The sequence below is a fragment of the Anolis carolinensis genome, chromosome 4, assembly GCF_035594765.1.
Source record: "Anolis carolinensis isolate JA03-04 chromosome 4, rAnoCar3.1.pri, whole genome shotgun sequence".
NCBI lineage: Eukaryota > Metazoa > Chordata > Lepidosauria > Squamata > Dactyloidae > Anolis > Anolis carolinensis.
In genome coordinates, this window is record NC_085844.1 from 31,441,170 (window position 1) to 31,459,868 (window position 18,699).

At 39.1% G+C, this 18,699-nt stretch overlaps 1 protein-coding gene across 4 annotated transcripts in view; it reads left to right on the forward strand.

Moving 5' to 3' along the window:
• Window positions 1–18,699, forward strand: part of triqk (triple QxxK/R motif containing) — a 144,138-nt gene that overhangs the window by 65,168 nt on the left and 60,271 nt on the right. The window contains exon 1 of one of the 4 annotated variants that reach the window (XM_016992803.2): window positions 1,710–1,760. The exons of the other annotated variants lie outside the window; for them this stretch is intronic. The gene's annotated coding sequence lies outside the window, so the exon portion shown is untranslated. Of the gene's footprint in view, window positions 1–1,709; window positions 1,761–18,699 lie in introns of those variants that run through there. 4 annotated transcript variants of the gene reach the window in all.

An 18,699-nucleotide genomic window follows, 5' to 3' on the forward strand; every position in this document is an offset into this window, starting at 1 on the left:
ACAAAGCAAACAATAAAACAATGTGGAAAAGTGGCCTATAATAAAACCAAGGTTAAAACCATCAGGAAAATATGAAAATACTAAAATATCTGAAACCAAAATAAAACCAGCAGCAAGATGGAAGAGCGCTATGATCTAAAAGCACTAAAATCAGACAGAACAATGATAGACTAAAAATGATAGCAGCAACCTATAAAATAATGGAGCACTGAACATATCACCAATATCCCTGTCTGGGAAAAGAAGTGTCGAGAACATATCACTACTGTAAGATGATCCAAATAATCAATGGAAATTCAAATCTAAAATCAAAGCAGAACAAAAAGGCTTAACTCTTTCTTTAGACTTGGCAGGGATTACAGTGAGAGATTCTTACAAAATTATAAATTAGCACACATAGTGCGCTTCTATACAGGCTATATAATGCAGTTTGAAGCTGGCTCGAAGGCGCAAAGAATACAAAATGAATTCTCAATGTACACTATAGTATGGATCAAACCAGAAACAGCACGTAAAAAAAAAACCTAACCAAGAAAGTCCGAAATAAGCCAGATAATGCACTGCAGTCAACCAGAGTATATCCCATGCAGGGCTTGAATCCGAGTCCGAAAAATTTGTTCTCGTTTCACGTGTCCTGTCATGGTCTAGTGCTGATCCTGAATGGTCATATATGTGTGCATCAGTGCATCTCAGCAGACTGCTTAAGAGAAAAACCCTAATTTTCCTGTCTAGTCATAGATTCTATGGTTCCTGGGTTCGTTTCTGATCCACAATCAGTGGACACTGAGACCACCGTCTCAGCCTTGAACACCCCAGGCTTGTGGGGTGTTTATGTAGGCACTGCACAGTGGAACTAGTTTGTTTTAATGCACCCCCAAAATGCATTATAGCGTCTGTGTAGAAGCACCTATACTTGTTAACATACAATTAAGATATAAACATTTACATTACTCAGTAGGATACTAAAATATTCAAAATGCTCAAAATGTTACTTTTTGGGGGCTACAACATGAAGAATGCCCCTTCAGCAAAACCAGTGTGGATGGTGGTCTTGCAGCTGTAAACCAAGCAAGTAATTTTTTGAAGCCCTGATTCTAAACAGGTTTGCTTGCCATTGATTTCAATAGAATCTAGCCCTTATAACAAACTTCAAGGTTGCAGTATTAGTTTATTGTTTTTAAACTGATGTAAAACTTTGCCTATTATATTATTACATGGTAGAATAAAGTATTTCAAGGGTTTTCTTCCCAATGTGTGATTTATAACCAGACTTTTTTTTGCAAATAAATAAATAAATAAATAAAAATAAAATCAAGAGCACAACAAGCATGAGGGGTATTTCACTACATCAAAACATAATTTCTTCTCAAGAATGAGGAAAATTGTGAGTATTCTTTAATTTTGTAGCATTGACTGAGAACAGGAACATCATACTCTTTATGAATAAAATAAAATAAAGTAAAATTCCCAAACAAGATTTTAAGCACTAAAACACAAGTAAGCATTGCGAGTATGACTGTGGAAAGACATGTTTAGATTAAGATGAGTCACTTGTCTTTACTTCTTTTCAAATGTGAGCACCTTTATACTACATTGATTTGTTTGCCTATGAAATACCTTGTTTTGCACATGCCAAAACCAGCTTGGCAGGTATTATTGCTGGCTGAGTTTATTTGATCATGCATTCGTCCATTTTCTCCCTTCAGAAATACTTGTCTGCTTACAAAGAACTCTCTTACATAAATGCACTGAAAACTCAGGTCAGTACCTTCAAATATAAGTGTGTATGTGTATGAAAAGAATACAGTTGAGGATCAGTATAAACTGGGAATTAGCATTCATAATAGACTTCATATTTTGTAATCTTCTATTCTGTGACAAAATAATGATTGCAATTTTACACTATTTACATTTTGAAATTAGTAAAACATATAGCACAAAAAGCATTTGGAGTGAATTCTTTTTGACAGGATGTTGTCAAGAATCAGCTAACGCTCAGACAATCAGATATACTAATCTTTGTTAAAAATGCCACATTGTGCTGTTTCAAAATACTTTTGTGGCTGTGGTGAACATATCTTTTATATTGCACTGAAATATGGAGTGTCATTGGAACTGATAAGCATAGAAGATTATGATAAATTCTTGTCTATTCATTTTTGGGTTGTAACAGAAATGTCCTGGGAGACCGATCACAGATTCAGTTACCAAACATTTCATGTAGCGTTTGGGCTGATCCTCATTTCTCTTTACAATCAAATGATCTTGGCAAATTGCAAATTGAAACATGAGCTGTAGCCATTTTTCAACACATTAGCACCAAATTTAGTGCTTATGATGAAGAGATAGTGATAACATTAGCTTTGACAAGAGAGAAGGATAGCACGAAGTGTAGAAAGCGTCACCAATTCATTTCAGCTCCAAGCATTAGCATTTGCCATTTCATTCTTGGGTCTCTCAAGCAAAACATGCTGAGATGTATTTGGCTCTGTGATGTGGATCAGGAAGAGTCAGTCATTAACTTTTTCAGTTCCAGCTTCCGCAAGATTTTTTTGTGTTTGTGGAATTTGAAGTGCCCTGTTTCATCTCAAAACATGAGGAATAGTTTTGTTTTGTTACAGTTGTTTGATCCTAGACTTTGTAAACAAGAACTGTGACATGAATGAGATGAATAACAGTTATTGAACTTAAGACTTTTTAAAATACAGCAGTCTTTTCAACTTAGGGCCCTTCTACACATACAGTAAAAGGTGGAAGTAACCAGGATAAAAAAATGGGGTGGGGTAAGCAACGTTTGGAGAAAGTGTGGGCGGAATCGGGCTAACAGCTGAAAAACACATGTTTAAAGGTGTGCTTAAAACCCGATTCCACCCCAAAAATGTTCACCTTCACATGACTATATATCCCTGAAGTCATGAAAAACATGTGAATTCCTTCACAAACTGATTGCTCCCAAAACACAGGGCATTTCAAATATGTGATACAAAATTAATTGAAAGGATTTACGGCAGATAAGAATTAAATTGCTTCTAGTGATTAGCTCTTACTTTGGCCCTTCTAAAATGCCTTTTTCATCAAAGTAAGACTTCTGAGCCTATAGTGATGTGTCCACAAGCAGTATACAGATTGGCTCTTGTATATAAAATAAAAAAAGATTTGCTGCTACACAGTAGGGGTGTGCGTTGTTCGTAGGCAGTCATAAGTCGTATCAAATTTGTTAGAGTCATACTAATGATGTGATATCTGACACATGGGCATGGCCAGCACCAAAAACTTAAGAATTGAAACTTACCCAATACTTTTTTGTTTGCATTTTGTAAATCTCTGAAGCCTCCCAAAGTCAGTTTTATTTTCATCGTAAGGAAGTAAGGCAATGCCAAAAAGGCTGCTTTTCCTGTTTAGATTAATGGCCTCTCTCCATTAGGAGAGGGAAAACAGGGAACAGAGTTTATTGGGAAAGAAAGCACAGAACTCTGTGAAATGTAGTATTTGGGAGGTGAGGAGCCCTATGGAAAAAAATGCAAAAGGCCCTGTCTTAAACAACATTTCCCAGAATTGTGCTCGCCCCAATCAGGTTAGGGGAGAGCTATTTTCTCTCCATTGCAGCAGCTAGAGTTCCAATAAATTGTTGAATCTGCAAAGAGGAGGACTGACTGACACACCTAGTAAGTAAGTAAATCTCTGTGCTGGGCTGGGAAGAATGGATGCCTCTTGGAGGTCCCTTCCAACTCAATAGGGGAAGCATATTAGTTAGTTTAGAGGCTGTATGGCCATCTGTTGGGAGGGTTTTGATGTACCCTTCTGCCTGGAAGAAGGGAGTTGGACTAGATGGCTCTTGGGGGTCCCTTCCAAATCCATTCTATGAAAATTTAGAATTGGTTAATATTGGTTACTATTGGTTAATATGCGAGATATTCCATGAGATAGCTGTTGTGGCTTTTTTTTAAAAAACACATTTTTGTCAAAACTAAAAAAAATCCTAAAATCAGACGATCTCTTGTTATCTTGTATCATTATATAAAAAATTCAAGGAGATAGCTCTTGTAGTTTTTTTTAAATGTTGTTTATAAAAAAAATATGTGAAAGTGAAATGTTTTGAAACTTGATGGGCTAACAGTGGTAAATGTGTTCTACCATGTAACACATCTCACCCCAATAGCTGTAAAAAATGAGGGAGAAAGGAGCCACAATTAATATAATGAAAAAGTAACGAAATTTCATTACTCTCGTTACAGTAAAGAAATTTTCACTAACTATACTTTAGAAACACTTTAGAAATGAAATGCAAGCCCCCCCAATTTTGTAATGACATTTGAAACATTTTTTATTGATTGCACAAGCCTACACACAGTATTACTAGCACACTCGAATACTAAACAGCCTGCCTGTAGTTACGTTTGGCAGACCTCAGTTTTTCTAACATCATCAACAACAAAAACCTTGTGAGCTCTTGTGCCTGGAGTAAAGGATGGATGTTGTTTTCTGTAGGATCATGAGGTTTCAGAATAAGAGATAATCCTTTAAAATAATGCACATCTGGCATCCCAGTCTGTTGTCTGCAGCAAATCTGCCTGCCTTTCTTTGGAGAGTTGCCAGTGGACTGTTTTGAAATGGAAAAGCATTCTGTGAACTCATATGCAGGAATACCTGAGTTTTACTGCATATCCTATTCATATCCAAATTATTTCTCCAAAACAGAGCAGTGGGCAAACACTCCTACTCTCTGGATACTCCCCCACTTTCCCCCATGTCGTTACTCCATGCGATTCACTTGGTTACTTCAAAGATGCCCTCTACCAGGTTCTCCATAAAACATGAGAAAGGGAAAGTGCATGTATTTGTTTTCTGTAAAAGTCCAGCATGAAGGAAGAAGAGAAAAACAATTATTTGAATGCTATCTGAATGTTCAGCAGATCACAGAGCACTCAATGTGCATGGAGCAGGGAGTATTTCCTCTCTTCATCTGCTGAGATTTTTGAAAAAGCAAAAATGTGAAAAATATTTTAATTTTCAGAGCATTTCTCAAGACTCACACCTACAGAATCCTGCCATATAAGTTCCATATTGGATTTCAATATTTTTCACCTTTCTTTCATGGAAACCTTTGTCTTAATGTTCATTTTTTTTTTTCATGTCAGCAGCAACTTGAGAAACTGTAAGTCGCTTCTGGAGTGAGAGAATTGGCCGTCTGCAAGGACGTTGCCCAGGGGACGCCTGGATGTTTTGATGTTTTACCATCCTTGTGGGAGGCTTCTCTCATGTCCCCGCATAGGGCTGGAGCTGATAGAGGGAGCTCATCCGCACTCTCCCCAGGTGGGATTCGAACTTGCAGCTTGCAGATCAGCACCCCAACCTTTAAATCACAAGGCTTTAACCCACTACTCCACCGGGGGCTCCTCTTAATGTTCATAAACTCATAGAGCCACAAAGTTGGAGGAGACCCCAAGGGCATCCCCCTGCCATGCAAGAATACACAAAGCACTCCAGTCAAATGGCCATCCAACATCTATTTAAAAAACAAACAAACAAACAAAAAACAAACAAACAAGAAACCTCCATAATAACCTCCGTGAGACTCCATCACATTCCAAGGCAGCCTATTTTCACTAGCAAACAGATCTCATAATCCTGAAAAACTCAACTTAATTCAGCTACACTTCAGGCAATAGTGATATCAAAGACTTCTATAGCAAACTCTGGGAGCCTATTCATTCTTTTTCCCATAGAAGGGGATCTTTTTGATATCTGTTACATCTAACAACCTCATCAGATGGGGCTTTTTTTCAGCAGCATACGTTGGTTCCTCAATAGTTTAGCCATGGGGCCTGCAGGTTCCCATCTAATGACATTACACTACTTCTAGTGGGCTCTGTGGCTAATGCGAAGCATGACAGGTTCCCCATGCCCCCTGACGGGCACCGGTGGATTTACCACAACCCATGTTAATTCCAGTGGCCTGTATAAGTCTGTTAGACACATGTACAGATGCAACTCATGGGCCACATGTTGTCTTATGTTGATTTTGTGTCTTTCAGCTCCCCTCCAGTAGGTGGGTCAAATTAATTTTGTTCTAGAATGCCTGCATATTATTTTAGGAGGTGTGGAGGGCATTTTCATCATGTTGGGAAGGCTCCTGGGCCTCAGGGTTGTCTTTCTGTCTGTTTGTCTCTATCATAGAAGGAGTTTTGGTGGGGTGATGCAGCCCTTCAAGATCTAATGTGCTTCCCTAGCCTTCCATAGTTGCCCACATCTAATCTAAAAGCACCCTTCCACAACCTGTGCTCTTCCGATGCTTTGGACTACAAATCCCATCATCCTTTACCATTGGCTATTCTGTCTTGAACTAAGACAAGTTGCAATCCAAAACATGAGGGTCTTAACTTTTTGCCCCAGGCATAAAAGATTTGGGTGTTGCAGTCACCAGAATGAAATAAAATAGCTCTGAAATGGTAAAATGAACCTTTTCTTTTTGAGTTGTATGGAAAAGGAAGATGCCAGTTGTGAAAGCTCCCCATGTAATCCGCTGCCATGGAATAAATAGAAAAGAAAATTAGCATTATAAACAATGGAGTGAAGAAGAGTTCTTCTTTCTTGGTGTTATTTTTTCTAAATTGTGTAAATTATGTCCTCTACATCTCTGCTCAAATTATAAAGCAGGCTTCTTTTCTTAGCTGGTGTTGTAAGAGATGCAGTCCTAGCAGTTCTGGTCAATTATAATACTAAAGTGGGTGGAAAAATAAAACGTAAGACTTGTAGATTTTTTGGATGTTCTCTCCCACTTTTCCCTAATAGTTTGAGCCTTCTCCACTTACAGGTGGATAAAGGGGAAAGTGTATTACTACAATGCCTACCTCTTTGTTCTGTTGTATCATACCCGAGGAATGTACTGGTGCTCATGTCATCCAGGGTGACTCCTTTCATGATGTTAGAACCACATTATTTAAAAAACGTGGTTCTAACATCTATTTATCTATTTCCTTGTTAAAGAAGACTTGTTTTTTAAAAGTCGAAATCTTAATTCAACATAAAAATGTAACTTTTAACAGTCTACATCCATAACACTTCTATAAACCATACCATGACATTTAACGAAGGTACAACTAAAACAGAAAAATGGAAAAAGAATTAATTTCTTATTGTGCCATAAACTATAAAATGACTGTAAGTTTTAATGCATTTCCCACAATTGTAATGAAGACTGAAGATCTGAAAAGATAAGCATCATTGAATGCATCACTTTAAAAGAATCAGAACTTCAAAAGAATCAAAACTCCGAAATATCTATCTTCCTTTAGCCACATCTTTCATTAAATGTAAAGCAAAACTCTTCAATTTTGCTTCAATTTTGCAAAAAAAAAAAAAAAACAACCCAAATTTTCTTATTATTTTTAATTTCCTCTGCATGAACAATACCTTATTTTTGTTTCAAATTGGCTTTGTAGTGCAATCTTTCCTGTGGGGTAAAGGGGGAGTGTGAAGCAACCTGGGTTGGCAGAGCTGCTTCTGTCTGTGGCCCTTTCTTCTTCCTCCTCTTCCTCCTCTCTTGGAGTTAATCCAATTCAAAAAAAAAAATCCAAACCCATGGAACTAAGGCTCCATTAACTGGAGCCCTTTAGAACTGGTGAAATATAGTACTTCCTTTGGGTTGTGTATGGTATAATCAGCATTTAAATGTTGGTACAATAAGCCCTCCACTTTTGCAGGGGTTAGGGACACAGGACACCCCATGAAAATGAATGGAAAAAAATCACAAGTAAAAAGAATGTTTTTTCCCCAGTCTATGGGAATACCTCTCTAGAAATCTCTAGGTTCTCCAGAGTGACTTTATGGTCAACTTCTGCCAGAGGTTAACCATAGAATCAAGCTGGAGAATCTGGTGATCTAGAGAAGCGTTCCCACTAGGAATCTCTGCATGCACCAGTTTGCAACAGAACCTATTAATTTGTAATATTAATCAAATTCACGACTAATAAAATTATCTCTGCAAACTGTAGTTTGTGGTATGATAGACGTACAAACGGATGGATGGATAGTCACAACACTGTTTTAGAAGCATCAGATGACTTAAGGAATGTAGGATCTACAACATTTATCACTGGGATTTTTATTTGATTTTTCCACTTTTTTCTGCATCAAAGGAAAAAATGCAGAATGTGTGTGTGAATGCTGAGAATCAAAGAGGAATTTAAACTTTTCCCATATCTTATTTGCAGTTGGCACCCTTAATAATTAGGGCTGAAGAAAAATGCATTTGGAAGCATTTATATTTTACACATGGAACTATACTGCATTTTTAAAATTGTTTAGCAGTGGCAGATGCCAGAGTTCTGCCAGTTTAGCTTTTAATAATACTCCACATGGCACAGCTTCTGTATTTGTGCTCAGGCTGTTTACATAATATGATCACCCTGCTAGATCTGCCGTCACCTGGCATTTCTTTCACAAGTTCTGGCTGTGCATATTCCAGGACATTAACACCAGCACCGAGGAGGTGAATAGGAGTAGGGAGTGAGAAGATAACAAATCTCACAATTTTTATTTGCTGCTAGTCAGATTTTGGAAGTAGCTAGTGGCAAATTCTAGGTACTTGAAATACTTGAAATTAGTTCCTTTCCTCCGATACCGAAGATACATCTACACTGCACGATGATTGCAACACAACAAGGGATAACTTTACCCCTTTTGCAATGCAAATTGCAAATTTTAGTTAGTTTTCTAGTTACAGAAGAGTGGCCTCACTTCTGAAGAGTATGACATAGTTTAGATCCTGGTTTGTACTATCCCTTGTGAGTGTTAAAGCATCAATGAGTTGGATAGGAGAAGGTGTGTTGTGACATAGTCCCTGCGATTATTACTGCGACTAGGCACTTCTTTACATTGGCCCACTGTACTCATGTTGAATGGACCACTGGCTCTTCCTGTGATACACAGCAGCTTTCATTATAAACTGACTTTGTCTACTTTTCGGCAAACTTGGGGGCTACTCCGGAGTTTGCAGGAAACTCCAGAATATCCGAGGGATTTAGAACAGTCTGAATAGCTGACTCAGGCTAGATTTGGTGAGACCATTATCTATATCAGGAGTCCTCAAACTTTTTAAGCAGAGGGCCGGTCCATGGTCCCTCAGAGTGTTGGAGGGTCAGACTATAGTTTAAAAACAAATATGAACAAATTCCTATGCACACTGCATATATCTTATTTATAGTGCAAAAAAAAGGCCAACGAAATGTTATGGTTTGCAAAGGCACTGTGCTATATTTGTGTGTTAACTGGAAAATGAAGTGCATGAAGCCGATTGGCTGAACCTGCAAAAACCTGTAATTTGATTCAAAACTGTTTCTGTTCTGCTGCTGGAGAACTGGTTTGAACAAATTTTTGTTCAGTGTGAGTCTGTGTGAGTACTGCCTGGGGAAGATGGCTCTGTACTCAGAGAGTCCTTGCTATTTCTAAGGCCTTGTTTGCTACTGGGAAAAGAGGATGAAGAACCAGGACTGTATTCTTCACTGAAGCAGATTTATGGACTGAAAAAGGACTGTTTATGACTGTTAGGTTTCTGTAAGCAATCAGAGGGACCATTATAAATACCATTGTTCTTTGGATCTCTTGGAATTAGTAAAGTTCTTGTATTATTTGTTCTGCAAATCTGAGCGGTGCATCATTGTTCTGCAGGGTGACTCTGGGCTCATGGGCACACGTAAGAGCTTCCGTTTACCATCTACAATGTGCAACACGAAAGAACAATATAATATTTAAAAATAAGAACAATTTTAACCCACATAAACCTACCAGGATTTCAATGGGAAGCGTGGGCCTGCTTCTTGCTGATGAGATAGTCAAGTTAATTAGGATGGTTGTTGTGGTTGTTGTTGTTAATGTTGTTGTTGTTGTTGTGTGCCTTCAAATCATTTCAGACTTAGGGCGAGCCTAAGTCTAAAACTGAGGGTGGGGGCCAGATAAATGACCTTGGAGGGCCGCATGTGGCCCCCGGGCCTTAGTTTGGGGACCCCTGATCTAGATGGACAGTACTGCCATCATCCTTTCCCTGTGCAAGATCAGTTGGTCATGGATCTCTGTCCAAACTCCTGCCCACAGTCCCTTCCTTCCTGGTGGTTGCGCAGGTGGCCCATGAGAGCCAGAGCTTGGATGGAGCTCTCTGTTTGGCTAGCAATGGAAGCAGCAACAAGGAGGAGGTTCCCAGGCTACTTGAACAATGGCCCTGGATTCCAACCCTATGTGTGCCCAGGGTTGCTGCAAGATATTTTGGAGCCAGAATTGAAGCAAACGATGGTGGTACTTCCCATCCCATAAATGCTTCCCATTCCATATTACATCTGTGAGAGGACAATGTTCTCCACTACACCTAAGGCAGAATGCTAACTTAGGGGACCATGAGGCAATCTCTGTGGTGCTTAAAAAAATCCTGCCCTAGCAGCTCCCCCTCAAATATTGCAGCATCTGTTGCACAAATTAATTGCTTCATACTGCCTAATGGAAGATGACATACATTGTGGAGGCTCCTTCTTTGGAGGCTTTTAAACAGAAGCTGAATGGCTATCTGTCGGGGTGATTTGAATGTGATTTTCCTGCTTCTTGGCAGGGGGTTGGACTGGATGGCCCACAAAGGTCTGTTCCAACTCTAGGATTCTATGATTAGGAAATGAAAGAATTAGTAGGTGGAAATGCAGAGAGAAGTATAAGCCAAGAGGGAAAGAAACTAAGGAGAGATATGATGAAATTTTTTACTTAATTGCCTAAATATCGTCTATTGTGTAAGAAAGAATGAACACATTAGAGGAGCACAAAAGGGCTCATAGCAGCTCCCACACATAGTAATATAGAAACAACAGTTAATAGAAAAGGTGAATGGAAGAAAGCCATATAGAACTTTACAGATGAACCCACGGAAGATCTCAGGCAAATTTAGAAGAAACAGCTTGCACAAAACCATCAGTTATATTTCAATCCTAATCCCCTTTTCTTCTGGGCTTTTCTTTTTTTCTGAATTTGATGCAGAGAGAAAGAGTAAGCCATCACAAAACTTAACAAAACTTCTGATAACTAAGAGTAATTAAATTGTTAAACTGTGAAAATAACATCAGTGTTAATGAGGAAATTTAGAGAGTAAAGCCATTTGGAGGGTGGGAGTCTAATGAATCTGTAATTTAATGAGATATTTAGATAATTATTTCTGAACATTGTGTGCAATTTATGAAATGTTGGTGTTTATGAGGAATTCCCACACCATTCAAATGGATGGTATGTCCACACTATGGTATTGTTTACCAGAATGTATAAAAAGTATGTTGCTTTTGTTAACTATCATCAAGTTGATTTCAACTTATGGCAAACCTATGAATGAGAGACCTCCAAATAACTATGTTATCAACAGCCCTGCTCAGGTTTTGCAAGGTTAGGCCTATGGCTTCCAGGACTAAGTATATCCTTTTGAAATCCTCCTCTGTTCTTATTGCCGTCAACTTTACCAAACAGTGTTGTCTTTTCTATTGAATCATGTCTCCTCATGATATATCCAAAAGCAATCTCAACTCAGAATAAGGTAGTCACCTCAGAGAGCAGATTTTGGATGCCAAGAGGACAACAAATAGTTATTTAACATTTCTTTATTAAATTTTAATTGCAAGAAAGAGGACAGGTACATTTATAAGATTTTCTGTGTCAGCTGTCTAAATAACATAGTTCCCCTTGAATTTGGGAGTATGGGGGATATTATTTGCTTTTCTGCCTTGGGAAGCAAAACATCATGGTTCCAGCCCCAACAAGAACCACATTTTTCCCTTTCAAATACTCTTCTAACAACTGTTCTGCTGAAGGGGGAACAACACCTAATCCTGACTCATGGGATATGCAGTTATTTTTCAATTGTGTTGTCGAAGGCTTTCATGGCTGGAATTACTGGGTTGCTGTGAGTTTTCTGGGCTGTATGGCCATGTTTCATAAGCATTCTCTCCTGACGTTTCGCCTGCATCTATGGCAGGCATCCTCAGAGGTTGTGAAGTCTGTTGAAAACTAGGCAAGAGGGATTTATATATTTATGGAGAGAAAGAACTCTTGTCTGTTTGAGGCAAGTATCAATGTAGCAACTGGCCACCTTGATTAGAATTTAAAAGTCTTGCAGCTTCAAGGACTGGCTGCTTACTGCCTGGGGGAATCCTTTGTTAGGAGGTGTTAGCTGGCCCTGATTGTTTTCTATCTAGAATTCCCTTTTTTCTGAGTGTTGTTCTTTATTTACTGTCCTGATTGTAGAGTTTTAAAATAGTGATAGCCAGATATTGTTCATTTTCATGGTTTCCTCCTTTCTGTTGAAATTGTCCACATGCTTGTGGATTTCAATGGTTTCTCTGTGATGACTCATGGGCCATGTAGTCCCGTTCCATGTACTATTGTGGCAGATGAAGAGGAAAACTTGGGTTTCCCACTGTTTCTGCCAGATTTTGAGCCCTTGCACCTGCAAGATGTTTGCCCACAAGAAGTCAGCCAAACAAGCCTTGAGCAGAAATCTCCCCCATTTTCTCGCCGGGATTATTATAATCAAGATAGGGGCGCTCGAGAGGCGACTCGCCGGAGCGCCAGGATAGCTGCCAGACAATTAGCTGATTAAGTCTGCTTCCCTTGGGAAACTTTAAGGAGTCATGCATCTGGACACAATATAGGTTTCGTTTCTTGTTCCCCAGAGAAAGTGTTCCTTGGCGGGAAAACAAGATCCTATATAGGTGTTTGCCCGCAAAGAAATCCTTGCGGAGTCAATTCGTCGTCTTGAGGAGTGAGATCGTGTGTAGACTTCGTACTCCAGTTCCCAGATCCCGGATCTAGTTTCCAGCCCAGCCTTGTACCATGGACTTCTATGGACGCAGTTCTTGATTCATGTTTGCCTTGTTTCAAGTTTGATCTTGCCAAGTTTCAAGTCTTGCCTTGCCTTGCGTTTTTACCACGGACCTTGCTTCTCAGATTCAAGCCTTGTTTTCCAGTTTCCTTCGGATTTACTTTAAGCCTCAAAGACTATGGACAGTTCCCCACACTATTGCTTGCCAAATAGTGTGTGTTTCGGTGAAGTGGATTATAACTTTGGACTTTAATATCACATATTGGACATTGTTTTCCTGGACTATATTTGACCTTTCCTGAAAGGTCTACTTCTGAACTATATTCTACACTTGTTTTTATTGACTATATATATTTCCCTAATAAAGATATTAGATAGATTCTGGTCTCTGCGCATGGTTATTGGTGTTCTGCAGCCTGGGTCCTGACATTCTCTGTGTAGCCTGACATGGTGGTTGTTAAGAGTGGTCCAGCACAGTATTAAAAAACTCTAAAGTCAGTATTAAAATCAGTTTTTTAATTACATGCTAATCAAGGTGGCCAATTGCTACATTAACAGGCAAAATGTCAGAAGAGAATGCTTATGGACCCTGGCTATACAGCCCGGAAAACTCACATCAACCCAACTATTTTTTCATTCTTTTTTTATCCCCCTAGAAATGTGCCATATCTTTTGACTATACAAACCTTGATATATATTTCAATTTTGCTGGCAGATCACTGCTGAAAAAGCAGTTCCTTTGATTTCCTTTGATTAATCACAAATTCTTAATTTCTTTTCCCTGTCAGGTAGTGCTACATCTCCAGATTTCATTAACTTTATGATCAAAAATACTTGATATTAATATTTTAGTATCTACTACAACTAAAGAACAAAAATACATTGTAGAAGATCTAGTTTAATTTTCATGAAATTTTGTGTGCTGGCAGATATTGCTATGTACACTGGAAGTCCCTTTGGACCTTATTATTCTTGTTAATCATTTATATGGGACTGTAAATGTACAAAGCACAGTGCCATGTAGTTTATAGCACTTCTATTCATTTTTATTAGTTGAGTCATTTACAATATATTTTTATATTAATGAAAGGGAATGCATGATGCCTAAGATAGTGGGGATACTGCAATAAATTCCCTCAAAATGTAAAAATAATGGGTACTTCATAAAGAGCTGAAATATATTCTTTTAGAACCTGTACATAAATTACACAAGTTTTTAAAAAGTGAACTGGGCTCCATTCTTCTACATGAACAGAGGGAGTAGAAAAAGCCTTGTTTGTGCAAATTGAATATACCTAAAGAAATTATATAATTTATGGGCAGAATCTTCTCTATATACCTGGACATTTAAGCTTTCATTGGAGTACTATACCTGCAATTCAAATAGGCCTTACGTTGTGGTGGAACATATGGAAACTAGTGTTGTGCTTTTGTATGGAATTGCTGTTCGTTTTGTGTAGTTTCATTTGTGTTGTCTCATTTTTGTATTTGGTTCCTGCTAACGAAATTGGGCCACCTATATGACATGAATTTTCATCTGGCTAATGAAAAACATGAAAATTTTCATGCCATTGGCAGCAATGGGAGGGTTTCTAAGGCTCATTCCCCCCCCCCCCCCCCCGGGCTAGAGGAGTGAAAATCGCCACACATGGAAAGCATTTCGATCCCTTTTAGCCCACCAACTTTTAAAACATTTGGATCTTCCCTAGAGTGTTGTTGTTGTTGTTGTTGTTATTATTATTATCATCATCATCACCCATTTCCACACATCAGATGTAATGCAGAGGCATTCTTCTGCCAGGCTCAGCTTTGATTCCCAGAGTAGCTATCGATATATATAGATATATAGATATTATTATTAACTCCCATTTCCACACTTCAGATGTAATGCGGAGGCATTCCTCTCCCATGCTCAGCTTAGATTCCAAGAGTAGATATCGTTATATATAGATAGATAGATAGATAGATAGATAGATAGAGATATCAACACCCATTGGTACACATCAGCTATAATGGGAAAGCAGCCCTCTGTCATTGCCTGCTTATCGTTATGGGGCAGAAACGAAAGGAAAACAAAAGCAACAATGACTGCAGATTTCATTTTCGTGTTGCCTCTTGTTTCCTACAAAAATGTCATCATTCATTTTGTGTAGATGAGTGGTTGAAACGAAATGATAACACAAAGGAAACAAAGGAAAAAAAATTCGCACACATCTCTAATGGAAACATGTATGATCATCCGCTGAACCCCTGCACTTTTGTCCGTGTCAGGTATTTGATGAGACAAGGGTTCACTTGTTGGAAATGCAGCGATGCTCTGCATTAAAAAAATTAAACGTGTCAGAGAGCGCAGAAGTGATATTGTTGAGTGTTTCAGAAACCTACAATCTTCTCATGTTTTATCCACTTATCCTAACCTCTTTTAGTCTGATATTCTTAGGGATCACTCTACTTCTCTCTGCCTCCTTTTCATTCTTCCACGGTTCCAAAATTAAAACTTTTCCTTGTTCTGTCCATTTGATATGAATCTCTCCATCCTCATTTCAAATATTGAGGTATCATAAGACAAAACAAGTCTCATTTCAGCCTTAGGGTCTGCTCTCTGCATCTATGGATTCAGTCCTCCATGGTTTGAGAATATATACTCATATAATAAAATGAATAGCATTAAAAGGCAAACCTTGATTTTACAATCTATCTATACACACAATAAAAGTGAAAGATGTGTATGTGTGTATGTGGAGGAGGTGTCCACGTACACAGACAGCCTCACACCTCCACAAACAGCTATAGTTCCCACTGAGCAGGAGACACCAGTGGCCCTCCTTCCACTGACATGCAGGTTATAGTGAGCGCTGTGAACATGTAACCCAAACCCTGCCAGTGTCCTTCACAAACACCCCACCCAAGTGAAGGCTTTCATGCGGGGACAATTTCATCCTAGATGTTCTGTTTTTTCTCCAGAATGGACATCCCGGGGACCCTCAATTTGCATGACCCCACCTACTGCCTCTCCCTTAACCCTTTCCTATCCTTCCCTATGGCACACAGTTAACAGAGCAATTGATCAGCAACTGAACAAGAGTTTTGGGGGGAATTCACCATGATTTACAAGAGTTGTACTTGACTTACATCCAGAGAGCATTGTTAACCCAACCAACGATGGCTCTGGACCAATGTTGCCACAGATAATGGGACTTGCAGTACCTTCACTGATACTGAGACCCCCACCAACAATGGACTGGGACCAAACTTGGCCTGAGAAGCCCTATGACCAACTGAACATACTGCAGGGGTTAGTGGGAATGGATCTTGATTTTGCGAGTTATAATTCACCTACATCCAGAGAAACTGTGACTCCCACCAACAATGGATTGGGACCAAACCCGACACAGAGAAGCCTCATGACCAACTGAACATACTGCAGGAGTTAGTGGGAATGGACCTTGATTTTGGGAGTTATACTTCACCTGCATCCAGAAAGCACTGACTCCAGCTGATGTCATATCTGGACCAAAATTGGCACAGACCCAACATGGACAACTGTGCATACAGGCCTGTTTTTTTTTGGGGGGGGGGGGGATTGACCTCGGATCTGGGAGTTGTAGTTCACCCTTATCCAGAAAGCCCTGAACCCAGCCGACGTCGGATCTGGACTAAGCTTGGCACACAGACTCAACATGGCCAACTGCAAATACTGGCAGGTTTGGGGGTGACTGCCTTGGGAATCTGGAAGTTGCAGTTCACCCATATCCAGACATTATTGAACCAAGCCAATGGCGGATCTGGACCAAACTTCAGTGATATTACCTAACATCCCAAAACAAACAATGTCTTCTTATAATAACCTGGATACCACCAGGTCCCTAAGCTAGTTTTATAAGGGATACCATTTTTCAATACCACTGTATATAATGTAACTATATAATAAGTATCCATAGATTTTGGTGTCCACGTATATGGGCATGTGTACTGGAATCAAACCACAGGGAATACCAGGGAGATATACACACACACACATACAGCTAAAGTCCAAACTCAGCTAAAGTTCTTCCCTCATAATGACCATTTATATTAGTTGTTCCAGATATTTGTTTAAAGAATCTTCTCTCTGGCCCAGGAAACCTTTCAGGCTCCTGTGAAATTATACACATGGTTTTCTTCCAAAAGCTGCAACTGAGAGATAAAGAAAACTCCATTATTAAAGAAGATCAGTCTAGAGATTTTAAAATGATGGAGTACAATAAACCAGCCTTTGTTTCTTACATCACTTAATTTCAAAATAATTAAAGGGCCAAGTAAACATTTATTTGTAGCCGACATCGATTTTACTTCAGCTTTTGATTTAGTAAACAGAGATTAGTTATGGCATAAGTGGGACATGACCATTATTGATAGATGTCTGCTCTCACTTATATATAAGTTGCAGCATAAAAACAGAATGCCTGTTAAAACCTGGATGTTAAAGTACTTTAACACAAGCAAATAACAAGACGTGTAAAACAAGGTTGTAGTTTGGATTTGTTTTTATATAAATTCTACTGCCATGGAAATAACAACTCCCTATTGTTAATGGAAGATCTTGGCATTTTGTGTTGGCAACCAAATATGGATCTCATTAAAAACACAAGAGCTCTTGATAGAACCAATGGGAGCCTATTTGGTTCATTGTTCTGCCTCTGCAGTGGCTATTATTATTTCGCTTGTGACAGATGTGGGCAAAACGTCAGGAGAGAATGCTTCTGGAACATGGCCATACAGCCTGGAAAACTCACAGCAGCCCAGTGATTCCGGCCATGAAAGTCTTTGACAACACGTATTATTACTATTTACTTTTATTTATACCCCCATAGTGAGGACTAAAATTGGCCTATGGCAAGCCTACAAGCAGGAATAGCATATCTCTGCTCATTTATTCATTTATTTACAACATTTATACCCCACCTTTCTCACCCCGAAGGGGACTCAGTGGCTTACATGAGTGGCATTATTCCATGCCCAAACAACAACAATGAAAAGCAATTAAACAATTTAAAACATTAAAATGACATATGTAAATATTAATGATTATTGTGCTTAGATCCAAAGTCAGATAATCAGATAATCATATTAATTAATCCAAAGCCAATTCCAACTATATTGCACAGATAATTATGCTGGGCCAAATGCTTGCTCCCAAAGCCAAGTTTTAACTTGTTTGAGAAATAGCAGGAGGGAAGAGGCCGATCTAATCCCCCTAGGGAGGGAGTTCCACAGCCAAGGGGCCACCACTGAAAAGGCTCTGTCTCTCATTCTCAGTTGTGACTGCAAAAAGTGGTGGGATCGAGAGCAGGGCCTCCCCAGAAGATTGTAACCTCTGTGATAGTTCATAGAGGGAGATACATTCGGACAGGTAAGCTGGGCTTGGGCCATTCATGCTCATGCTGACTGGTTTTCAGAGACACAACATTACTATTGGGTAAATCCACGCTGCACTATTAAATCAGTTTGATACCACTTACACTGCCATGCTGGTTTTGACCTATAAAGGCCGATATGGGCTTGCACCCGGGTTATTTGAAAAACCATGGATGTTCATAAAGATGACGTGATTGCATTAATTACATGGGCTTTCCCCCCTAAATGTGTCACACACTCTTGGAATTGCTCCCCTGAGCATTTGTGGACTGCTGGTTGTTTTAAAATCTCAATTGAGAACTTGTTTGTTTACTAAAGCTTTTGAGATTTTAGTTTGTAATCTTGTAATTTTTGATAATGGTAAATAGCTAACCATCGGTTCGTTCCATCAAGTATGAGGTCTGCCCAAGGGCCACTTGTGGTCTCTTGGTATCCAGTTTGTTAGTCGACATGTCCATTGG